This window comes from Triturus cristatus, chromosome 4_1, assembly GCF_964204655.1.
Source record: "Triturus cristatus chromosome 4_1, aTriCri1.1, whole genome shotgun sequence".
NCBI lineage: Eukaryota > Metazoa > Chordata > Amphibia > Caudata > Salamandridae > Triturus > Triturus cristatus.
In genome coordinates this window covers 369,237,195-369,249,995 of record NC_140585.1, presented here as the reverse complement: position 1 = coordinate 369,249,995, position 12,801 = coordinate 369,237,195, and the positions used below count along the sequence as shown (strand labels likewise).

At 43.2% G+C, this 12,801-nt stretch overlaps 1 protein-coding gene across 5 annotated transcripts in view; it reads left to right on the top strand.

Annotated features, from left to right (window-relative positions):
• PPARA (peroxisome proliferator activated receptor alpha) overlaps window positions 1–12,801 on the top strand; it is a 264,838-nt gene that overhangs the window by 94,511 nt on the left and 157,526 nt on the right. Inside the window, exon 1 of one of the 5 annotated variants that reach the window (XM_085652415.1) lies at window positions 6,498–7,141. The exons of the other annotated variants lie outside the window; for them this stretch is intronic. The gene's annotated coding sequence lies outside the window, so the exon portion shown is untranslated. Of the gene's footprint in view, window positions 1–6,497; window positions 7,142–12,801 lie in introns of those variants that run through there. 5 annotated transcript variants of the gene reach the window in all.

Below are 12,801 nucleotides of genomic sequence, written 5' to 3'. Positions count from 1 at the left end.
AATGCATCAGTTAGAAAGTTAAATCGGGAAGGCTAGTGGGATTCCGAAGGGGAGATCGGTACTAGACAGAGGCTAGAATCATGGCTAAGAGTATAAATTTAAATGGCATAGGTTGCTAATTTCACTGACAGCCACCGTATCAGCAATGATGTTCAAGCTTGTAACCCCCTGATGTGACAGCATGACACTACCTGCAGGGAAAAGATTTTACCTGACTGATATGGTGCAAAATTCACCTACATTTGGTACTTACTTTGTGCCTATTTTCCAAACGGTCATGGAGCATACCATAGCCTATTTTATCAAATACTGCCAGCAAGGCAAATAGGATCTGTACTATATGCAAGGAGATTTTTCCTGATATCTGCTAAGGTGGACCTCATCTGTCTCGATTTGTCTTAATCCGAGTCCCATCTTCGAGGATTGTGTAAGTTTTCACAACGTTCTAGAGTTGATGTGTGTGCAGCCTAAATCGGGTCAGATAGGGACAGAAAATAGACCCAGGTACCAAAATAAAAATGGCCGACGTTCGCATTCTATAGGAATAAAAATGTGGCCCACATTTGTAAAGAATAAAATGTGCTAGTATAGAAAAGGCTTAAAGCATGATTATACTAGATAAATGAAAGAGTAAGACACAATTCAGCTCTAAGCCCATTTACACATGATAATACATTGCAGCACATTTCAACCAAGGAAATAACTAGTTTAACCATTATCAGTGCCTAGATAATAAAAGGTGGCTCCCACAAAATGCCATCCTAAGAAGACAAACCGTACAAAAAATAGTTTCAAATTATGAAAATAAGTGTCTAAAATGGGACCCGTCAGATCTTAATTCAGTTATAATTGACATAAATCCATACTCTAGAGCTACTGGACCTAAATGAGCATTACAACAAGGTGAAGGTTCCCCAAATTGCATTAAATTTCTCGAAGGTGTCTGCCTGTTTAGCATAAGCCTTTTCAAAGACTTGAGTTCTAATCATTTTGTTATGCCACTGAGAATACAATGGGATTGTGTCAGTCTTCCAGCACTGCAAGATCAGTGATTGAGCCACCGCAACTCCTGGCTATTGCTTTAAATCATTGCCGATTTTTACGTAGATGGTAGACCTCATAAGAGGAGTGAAATAACACAAGCATAGAAGTCAGAGATTGAGGTATAGATGGTTTAGCTGATTGCTTGAAAGACCTCCTCCCAAAACTGATGGGGCATGGAACATTCAAAAAAGATATGGACCCAGCCACCCCCATCAGCTGCTTTACATCTAAAACATTGGTCTGGGTAGGAAGGCAACATTCTATGAAGCGTATGTGGTGTGTAGTATGCCGTACATCTAGATATAAATGCCATCCTTTTCAAATTTGCCGCACTGAGTGATCTATGTCCTAACTCGTGCAATAGATGCAGGGATCCAGAACAAGGCCCTCGACTGGATCAGCTCCTTCCTCTCCGACAGGACGCAGCGGGTCAGACTCCCCATGTTCCTCTCGGACCCTACACCAACCACCTGCAGAGTCCCCAAGGGACCCTCCCTCAGCCCAACGCTTTTCAACGTCTACATGACTCCGCTTGCCCCCATCGTCAAAACCCACGGACTCAACATTGTGTCATACGCAGACGACACCCAACTCATCCTCTCCCTATCCAACGAACCCAACACCGCCAGACACAACTTCTGAGAAGGCATGGAAGCTGTCGCCAAATGGATGAAAAACAGCTGCCTACAACTAAACACCAAAAAGACGGAAGTACTGATCATGGGCCCAAACCCCGATGCCTGGAACGACACCTGGTGGCTCCCTGCCCTCGTAAACCTGCCCACCCCCACGGACCACGCACGCAACCTGGGAATCATCCTGGACTCCGAGCTCAAAATGGGCCGCCAGATCAACTCCGTCTCATCCTCCAGCTTCCACACACTCCACCTCCTACGTAAGACCTTCAAATGGATACTCCTCGAACACAGAAAGACCGTCACTCACGCCCTGGTCACCAGCAGACTTGACTATGGCAACGCACTCTACGCCGGAATAAACAAAAACCACACCAGTAAGCTACAGAACATCCAGAACGTCGCCGCAAGACTGGTCCTCAACCTGCCAAAACACTGCCACATCTCCCAGCACCTGCACACACTCCACTGCCTCCCCATCGAGGCAAGAGTCACCTTCAAGATGCTCACCCACGCACACAAGGCCCTCCACGACACCGGACCAGCATACCTGAACAGCTGACCCAATTTCCACGCACCCCAAAGGACCCTACGATCAGCCCAACTCTCCTACACCGTGGTCCCATGCGCCTGAAAAACAAGATCGGGAGGCCGCTCCTTCTCCTTCTTTGCGGCCAAAGACTGGAACGCCCTTCCGCTCCACCTCAGACAGACATCGCTTCCCACCTTTGCAAGAAACCTCAAAATCTGGCTCTTCGATGGACCCCCTCCTTGAGGAACTGGAACCTGCACCCCCCACCCCCAGCGCCTTGAGACCCTTACAGGTGAGCAGTCGCGCTTAACAAAAGCCTGACTGATTGATTGATAGAGTCTGGCAAGCCTGCTGCCGAAGTATCTGATACCAGGCTGCCACTCCCATGACCTTAGTCACATTTAATTGATAAACCATTAAACAATTCTCATTCTTCATTACCACATAGTTGTCTTTAAGAAAGCTAGTTATTTGGTTTAACCTAAAACGTAACATCAGATCCTGGCTACCAAATTGATGAGTTACAGATTCCCAAGAGATCAGGTTTGAGCCGTTATAGAAATGACCCAAATTCTCAAACCCTAATGTTATCCATGACTGTAGTGTGGCTTTGGATAATGCTAACCCCCAGATCTTACAGTCTTGTATCGGAATATGGGCATTACTTACCGTGATTTCCCATAGTTAAAAAAAAAAAAAAAGAGTCTGAATACAAAATGCCAGGGTCTGTAAAACCGTATACAGCATTTTCTTAGAAAGATTGGCACTATAAAGAAAAACTGGTAAACCAGTTTGAGTTTCCTTGACCATGTGACAAAGCAGAAAGTTTTCATAAGCAGTAGTTGCTGCTCCTAATTGAACCATATAATTGACTACGGCAGCTTGATAATATGACTGGAAGTGTAGCAATGCTAACTCCCAATGAGATGTATTAAGTTGTAAAATAGCCATTTTTACCCCGGGCTATTTTTTAGACCATATAAAACTTCTAATGACAGAATCTAGCTCTTTAAAAGAGGTGCTAGATATTATTAAAGGACGGTTCAAAACGAGAAATAAAAACAACAAGAGAATAGACATTATAATCATCGCTACCCTGCCTATCAAGGACAGGAGTGGCAGAATCCATCTTTCTAGGAGCTTTCTTGTTTTAATGAGAGTTGCCCCATATTTTATAAGGAATAATTGAGTATAATTATTTGTGACAAAGATCCATAGCTATCTAAATGGGTGCTGGGGGACCCTCTGTAGACACACTGGGAGGTCGGAACGAGATTAATTAAATAATAAAAGTTCAGTCTTGGCTTGGTTTACTTAGTATCCCACGAGTTGCATAAAATCACTAATTTCATTTATAGTGTTCTGGATGTTTATGCTATCGGCCAGCAAATACAAGATCATATAATCAGCAAATTCTTCGACTTTCGCCATCTCGTCAATAGGCGGTAAATAAGATAAATTGTTTCAAATTTTGGTGGTTCGATTTAAAAATAAATAAATAAGGTAGTGGGGATAGGGGGCATCCCTGTTGTGTGCTATGGCTTATCTTCAACATCCCCACCTCCTGTAAATTAATAACAATCCTAACCTAAACCCCTTTATAAAGCTTCTCAAGCATGTTTATAATTGTGAATGGAAAGCCAAATTTGCCCAAAAGGAAAAACAGAATGTTATAATGTTGAGAGGTGTACTGAGGAGCGCTAGGCTAGGCAATTTGGGAAGCGCTAATAAACCGCTTTTCTTCCTACTGGAGCTTCACAGACTTATTTCTTATTACCACACAGAACTTTCCGGTTAACAAAGGTCGAATGCCTCTTCTGCATCCATCATAAGGAATGCCGCCTTCTCCTTGTTGACTGAAAAGTATTTGATCGCTTGTATCAATAAGGTATTAGCCGCCATTGACCTTGTCAGTAAAAATACATTTTTGTCTGGGTGAACTACGGATTGTACCCATGGAACAATCGATCCTCCCAGATCTTCATAGTAATTTATAGTCCACATTTATTTGAGTTATGGAACAAAATGAATTCGGATTTGTGGCGTCTTTTATCTTTTTTAACCAAACTTACAACTACTGCTTCTTTAAAGTGTTTCTAAATTTTCGCCCGATAATTGAAATGATTAAACAATACTAAAAGAAATGGAAGGAGTTAATCTAAAAAGGTTTTATAATCTTCGTAGCGATCCCGTCACTACTGCTAGCCTTGGCACTTGCCATATTTTTAAGAGCTCCTGCAACATCACAGGGCTCGATTTTCCTAGTCAGTAAATGTTCCTGGGGAGAAATTTCCGAGAAGTGCAACGTATTAAAATACTGTTCTTACTCGTGCTCAGCCACCATCACAGGTTCTTCATATATGTGCCTATAGTGATTAAAAAAAACACCTCCGCTATCTCTTTCATTTCGGTCTCTATTACACCTGTGAGCGGGTTTTACATTTTGTTGATCAACTGTCTACTCTTCTGTGTTTTGGTTGACCATGCCAAAAACATTCCTACCTGTTGGCTCTCCTCATATAGCTTCTGTTGGAAGGCTCCACTACCTGCTAATCCTTCTATAAAAAAATAAATCCCTAAGCTCCCACTAAGGCCCTAGATAACTGGTCTTTGGCTAACTGATGGAAAGAGCCTTCCTCTGGGCCTATAAATTGACTTGGAGCGTTATCAACCGCTGTCTGGATATCCTGAATTCTGGTAGCCTGCGCTGTCGCTAGTTTAGTTTTATATGAATTCACATGTCCCCTAAAAGCTGCCTTGGTTGCTTTCCATACCATAAAACCAGAGGCCATATTAGAGTTTTTTTTGTTATTCCTGAATAAAGTGCTTGGTATCATTAACCCATGTTTGATCCGTGAGTAAAGGTTTGTCAAATTTCCATCTTAATCTCTTCCTTTGTGGCGCCTCTATAACGAGAACCATGAAACTATTGAATGGTTTGAAAAGGGTTTGGCCCGAATCTCGACTCTTAAGTCCTCTCTATCACCCGTATAAGGATGATCCAACCTCGCTTACAGGCTGAAGAAAGCTACTGTACTTGCTGAATGCGCCACTGGAACCACGCTACGCCCGACTGAAGAGGTCCACTCAGGCCAAAACCAGTCTTGGGTTGCCCGTGTTCCAGCTCACAGAGCGGTCCTGGCGTGGCAGTTCGGGCTAGACTATTCCTATTGGAGAAGAACCAAGACTGATTTGCATATGGCTGTGTCTAATCGGAGGTGGTATGATGAGCAATAGAACAATGGGTTGCAGTGTGATTGCCAGTGACTTTTTGCAAGCATCCCTCCCATCACCTTGTGTGTCTTTGAAAGCTATTGAGCCCATGCAGCAGGCCAAAGCTGTGTAGAAAAAAAGAATATTTCAGTGTTGTCAGCTGTACGGCATCTTTGTACCTTTAAGCACGTTTATGATGCATAATTCAGTAACAAGCTGCCAAGCCGCATGAGTCACTTATCAGTAATGTATCTTTATAATGCAGTGCAGCCTAATTAGGGTCAGATAGGGACAGAAAATAGGCCGAGGTACCAAAATAAAGTGGCTGTGGGCGTACTAGAGAGCTAAAAAAGAGGCCCTCGTTTGCAAATCAAGGTACTTTTAAATGTGTAATGACACGCTACGTGTTTTGCAAGCTATGGGAGACTGCATGCATGTGTGCCTGTTGAAGGCAATGTTTGTGGTAATATCAGGGATATTACAGTAAAACCCGACCCAACAGTCCATAAACAAGGCCTACAAAGAGTACAAAAAACAGCCTACAAACTGGCCTATAAATCTGCCTAAATGAATAAACACCTTAATTTTTAATTAAATATACTCAGTAGCGTTCTGTATGCCCTTACATCCATGTGTGTAAAGGGGTGTCTTGTCCCATATGGTGTAGCACTGTTCTTGTGAATTTAGCAAATGTAGCCACAACAGAAACCAATACTGGTCCCCCTGACAACACGTCCATTTTAGTTTTCATATTTTAATCTCCCCGTATTAAGACTGTGGTTTCCTTTCGTAGCATTTGTTGATGAACCACGGTGGGACCTTTGACTCACTAGACACAACCACGCACCGGAAAACAAACGTCGATATATTGCAGGCGTTTTACGTAGGTTCGAATTTTTTTTCCCCTCTGCTTTTCTTCACCTCTTAGCAACCGAGTATTTGGCTTTTTCTCTCCCCCCACCGCGGCGCCTTCCATGGTATAGAGTTGAATATTACAGCAGCATGCCCCTGGGTTAAACATTGCCAAAGATCAAGGAGCAGATGTATAAAAGAAACCTTTGGATTGTGTGTTTACAGGTGCTTGAGTATAGGAGCTGCTTGTGCTGCTGTGGTTAACACCCGAAAGGGCTGCTACAACATCAGATTCGAATTCTATTTGGTAGTAACATGAGAAATGAACACTTAAGTCGAAGTAGTATACCCTTAAGATGCTTCCACCATCAACTATCGAGTTTTCATGAAAAAAAAATCTAAATCTGCGTTACAAAGAATTCTTGGGCAGCGTGGGAAAAAACGAGTACTGAAGGTGAGGCGAGTAAGTCTCGGGCCTCGGTAACAGTGCTTGGGACTTAACTTGCCTTTCCTTTTCGGATACCTTCAGTGGCTAAACTCCCTCTAGAAGGAGACTGTTTACTCCTTCCCCTCAAGGTGGAGAAACGCGCGCCCTGTTTCTTTAAAGCTAATCGCATTATATGTCTGGATTAATGAAAAGTAGGATTGCGGAATACGTTTCATCCGGTCACTGCAGGCTTGTAACACGCACTGATCACCACGGTTGACTTCAAAGAAATGCAAACAAAACCGGTGGGGGGCAAAGGACAGCGCGCGTTACATCACCCGCGGCGCGGTCTGTGATATCACCACCCACACACATGAGAGCTGCAGGACGAATGCGAGGATTTGTACGAGGATTTGTACGAGGGAAGCTGGATGCGTGGTGAGTTTTTAATTTAAACAGTTCAGCTACTGAATCTAAGTACGCGTGATGCGCACACTATCGATGCAGCTACTGTTTCTGTACTGCATTATAGGGTGATTTAGGGTTCTCAAAGCCAGCTTTACTTGCTGAATGTGTCCGTCATACAGTTTACAAGGTAAGCACAGCCGATAGAAGCCATTGAAGTAAGGAGGGTTCGGTATTTGAGATCGGTTGCACATCAGAACAAGCCAGTGTTTTTTTAGGTCTTTCCTGAATTTGAGATGGTCCTGCTGTTCTTCTTGGGTACTGTATTTCAGCTTGTTCTCATGGCTTATAAGTCTGGGGTAGGGGAGAAGCGGTGGCTTAGACAGGCTCCTTGGGGGATTCATATCCACAGAGCTCCAGCATGTCTCAATCTTCTGAGTTCTTCAACCCACTTCGGGGGACAGTAAGACCTCGAGAAACCACACACACGCAGGGGCAGCGATTCCGCTCCCACATCTGCTGCTTGGACTATCTGATTTGTGGTGCAGGCCTTCCATCTCAAAGTGGACATGTGCTACACCGCTGACTACACCGGGATCCAAAAAGGAGTCTTCCATCCTTTCCACTGAGGTGAGGGCTCCAGGCTGCAGCAGGGTCTGGTGGCCGACTAAGCCTGCAATGGCTCTGAACTGCATATTCAATGCGACGGGCATCCACACACTGATTGTGTGGGCAGCAATTTGGAGCAGCCCTCCTTGCCTTGTGACTATGGCAAAGAGGATAGCGGAGGGAGAAAGATGGGTGAGCAAAGCTTTAAATTTGTGGGAATTGTTACACCAAAGTTAAGCAGCATCATAGCATAACATCCAACGCTGCAGGAATATAGAGGCCTGTGAATGACCTAGTTATTCACCAGACCTGCATTTCATGTTCCGAGCAAGCACCACTGGAGCTGGATGTTAATATGGAAAGCTGTGTGGGGATTATTCGAGTGTGCTTTGGGGGAGCCCGTAGCAGACCAAGATTATTTGGTAGTACTTTGTGCCAATTGTATGATGAAGTGTTGCAATTTTATAGTTGCTCTATGATGATATTATGTTGATTATGAAAGGCACAAATGTATGCTTTGTAATAGTTTATATATATATATGCCTATGTTCCAGCTCCACCCTAAGGAAGACCTACTTTGGAACAATCCTCACCCTATAAAACACATCAACCACACCCACATGGACAGAGTAAGTTAGCTTAACTCTTGTCATAGGGACTCTGTCAAGTAAACCCACATTCGCAGACAGAAGTCTGCCTAACAACTGGAAGCACTACAAGTTTTAAGGGATTTACAATCACTCCGCTTTACAAAACCGCATCACCTAACCGTGTTACAGTTCACTGTGTAATACAACAGTCAGTACAGACATCAGTTATAAATTAATTACATGACAAGTATTGACAAAGTCAATAGGTCTAGCCTTTTTGTTGAATGGAGTTAGGTTTTTAATTACCATCTCGTGGAAAAAAATAATTTTCAGCATGTTTAAAGGAGCCCCTGTGGTTCTTTCAGGGTTTTCACCAACATACTCAAAAGCAGCCTTTATCAGAGAATGGTTAATGGATGCAGTGGGTGGATAAGTAAATCAATGTATAGATGGATTTAAAGAATGGATGGATGCGTGTGTGGATAGTCTCTAGAAATCCAGTCAACTTTAAAAAACGGGGAATGCAAAATTAAAGGAAGCGGTTTGGATTTTCTGTGAGGGGTCATTGGAAAGCGGACATGGCAAGAGCAGCAGAAACACACAGTAATTGCCAGGTGACCAGGTGCATCACAGCTCTTGATCCCACCCTGCTCAGGTCTGCTTTGTTATTGGCACTGCAGAGTCTGGTGTGATGGGGAGCAGAAATAGTGGGCAGGACAGGGACTAGCGTTGAGCTAAAGCAACAGCGATCATGGGGACATCATAGCTTTTGGCCTCGCCTCATTCTGGCATTTGTGATGTTACAGGCAAGCAGTGGAGTGTCCAGGACAGGGAAGCAGGCATGGTGGTTGGGGTCCTAGGCAAGAGGACAGCAGGAGGAGTTAAATACAGTAAAGATAATGGGCTTAATGGGCAAGCAGAACCTCTCTAACTTGTAACAATATATTCACTCCCAGTTGGACACCGCCATATAAATTGACCGTATATTGATCATTGCTGGGTCTGGTGGCTTAGTGGACTAATGCGTCTATTGCAGGGGCCTGTGTTCAACCTCATGGTCACAGGTTTAAATCCCAGCGGGTCCACTCAGCTTTTCATCCATCTGAGGTCTATAAAATGAGTACCATTGAGTTGGGTAACAACAAACATCTGTTATTCAGCGCCAAGAACCCGTAGTGGTGAACGTGCACTTTACAAATACACGTTTTATGTTATGTTATCTAGGGATTAGTTAAGGAGCTGAATATCCTCTTATTCCCTGGTCATTAGCCTCCTTTTTACAAATATAAACTAACCAATGCAAAATAGGGAAAACAATGTGCCTCCTGGTTAGATGGCATGCATTACTATTGAAGTTGTTTGTGCGATAAAATGACTTGTTTCAAGTACTATTCATAAAGTGTCCTTCTATTCTCCGCCATGCGTGCCTTATTGACTCTTTAACAGCTGAGCATTTAGGACCTTGTTTTATGTTTTTAGATCCGAATAAAACAAATATTGACTTCTATGCAACACAATCTTTGACCCTGATTACTAGTTTAGGTGTTATTTAACGCACCTAATAAATCCCAATACCACAGGGTACATTTTTATCGGGTACGATAAATAACACCCTTTACAGATTATGGGGGAATAACAAGCAGATTTTGGTGTTTATTGCACCAAATTCCACATGGTACAGTAAATACCATACACATTTCCCCTGTTGAATTTCAGCAGGTTTGACCGGACAAAATTTAAGAAAGCTTGACGCGTTTAACGCATTTGATAATTATCAGATGCATTAAATAGCTTTTAACTCCGACCTGTGCGTAAACATAAACATAAACCGGGGCTTTTGCACGGTTAGCCACTCATAATCCAGCACTTAATGTTTTTATTCTTTATATTCAAAATCGAGTTGAATATTGTGAAAATGTGGGTCGTGGGGATCAGGGGAGACTGATTCCAATTTGATCGACTAGCATATTTTGCTGCCAGTGTCCTGGGGCCTCCATACAACTGTCACCCAAACTGGAAACCAAGCACCCCTTTTTAGCACTTTAATCTCTGGGTAGTGAAGCAGATCAGTCCAAGGCATACTCAAGGGAGGTGCTGTTCAATACAGATTAATGACTCAGGATCACAACAAACAACACTAAATAAATTGCTCTACAGGAAGTGCTTTTTCTTTTGAAAGTGAAACATTCTTGATTACTCACGCTACTAAATACTATGCGCAAATTTAGAAATAGCTACACAGTTGCTGGTGAAAATATATTTGATGATACCTTCTGAAGGACCTCAGAGCCAGCAGCGGGCGCACACTAAAAAAAAGATCACACAGATCGATCAACCTCCTAAATTGTATCCTGGGCCACCTATGCTGGAAGCCATCTCATTGTCTGCACACCAGCAGGCCTTAACCCCTAACAATACAACACCCCCTGTGTTCCTAGCACGACAACAGGGTTCATTAATAAAAAGTTAGGCCTACTGACTTGATCAGGATGTCACAATCATTGTCAAACGAAAACATAAACCCTTTAATCTTAATGCATTTTAACACTTTTGGGGCGGAAATGTCTCCTGTGGTAAACTGACATGTACTCGTGCCCGACTGCATTTGAAACTGGTATCCTGACTTCTGTATGGCCCTGTAACCATGCTAATCCAGTGTGTGCATAACGATCTAGATCTGTCCATTGTAAAGCAAGGCCCAGAGCCTCTTCTGCAGCCTGGGGGCATTGGGAAGAGGGGTGGGAGGCACATCAAGCAGGCCCTTAAAGATGACATAGGGTTGAACGGTAAAAAATGTATTGTGTTAAGTTAGCCTCTACTCCTCTTCCGTTTTGTCTACCAGCCCCCATTTCTGTGTTTCTGCGAGGACTTTGGCAAAGTCAGAAGTTACATGTTCACTGGAAAGCTGGTTGTACTGATAATACTTGCGTGCCACAGTAAGGAGTCCTGCCCTGCCGAAGGGCCAAAGTGCACAGATGCCTAATGTGTTAGCCCACCAACGCCAGTAACCTCCCTTGCCTATCTATGAAAGTGACGTGGGAGGGGGTTTATCAGGATTCAACAGGTCAGCATGTAAGCATTGTACAAAGGTGTTGTATAAGGGGTTGTGTAAGCATTATGTAACAATGACAAAGTGGTTTCAGTGTGCTTCACGAGGCACCGAAAAGTATAAACGCCATGTTTGAACTTGTACTTATCCGCCCCCTCCCTTGGGCACTTTTAGTGTGTGAATGATGGGACTCCTCTCATGAGATGAAATAAACTTGTGTTTTGTTTCCACTCCAGTGTCGATCCTCATTTTGTGAACCCGTAGACTAAGGGTGTCCCTGCACCAGTGAGACAGATAAAAATCTCACTTTATCAATTGGCGCCCAATGTGGTGCCCCAATGAAGGACACAGCTGGACCAGAAGGAGGTAGTTTAAACAGGACAGAAACACTAAGGGGCACCCAGCAGACTGAGACTTGCTCCCGCGGCCAAGGTGATTTTCAGCTTATAGACCTGACCTTCGTGGCGGTTGTGTGTCTCAACTGGGGCTCTTCGGTTGGCATTTTGGAGGTGATCTATTGATCCGAGGATGGGCAGGTGGGAGTTGGAGTTTTGCAACCGGGTAGGATCGAATTGGTTGTCTTTTTTGGGTTTTGTGTTAGTAAAAAGGCCTTTGCAAACGTCTTTGACAGGTAATGTGAGAATCTTTTTCTCATTTTTTGATTTTGGTATAAGAGTCTCTTAACTCTATTGTTTAGAAGCATTTGGTAAACATGCCTGTTTTGAGCACACTTCGTGCATTATGTTGTTGTTGCAACACAAATAGTATTTTGGAAGAAAGACAGCCAGCGCCTCTAGAAGGCACTCTGAATTATGAAATGTACATTAAATACAGTATTTCTTCCATACGGTTTAGCACATTGTGGAACAAATATATGAAGGCAGATGCCAGTTTACAGTGGCCACTTAAATGGGACCTTTGATTTAAATAAACTGCAATATGTAGAAGAGCAGCTCTTTAAGAGAAAAAGTAGGCAGAGTATGTTTGATGCAGTAGGGTTATGGGGAAATCAAATTAAACAAACAGATTAAAGAAGAAAAGGATAGGAAGAAATGTGAAGAACAGACTATTGTACAAAAATTAAAGAATTACGATTAAAAGCACAAGAAGAGAGTGTAGAAAGTGATGAGAGAAAGGTTAGACTTTAAATGCAAAAGGTATATATGGCCAGGGCACTCCGTGGTTGCCTGAAAGCCGTGGCAGCAACTGCCATTTCAATCAGACAATCAGCAAGACTTGTAATAATAATAAATGAATTTTGTTAAGCCCACAGCTACCCCAAAAGGGGTGTCCTGGCACTGAGGTAGACAAGGTCAAGTCAAGAAGACGGAGATCTAGACAGAGCGACTAAACAACCAGGTTTTTAAGGACCTGCGGAATTCCAATTCAGACTGAATCAGGCGGAGCTCAAGCGGTAAATTATTCCAGTATTCAGTAGCTCCCAC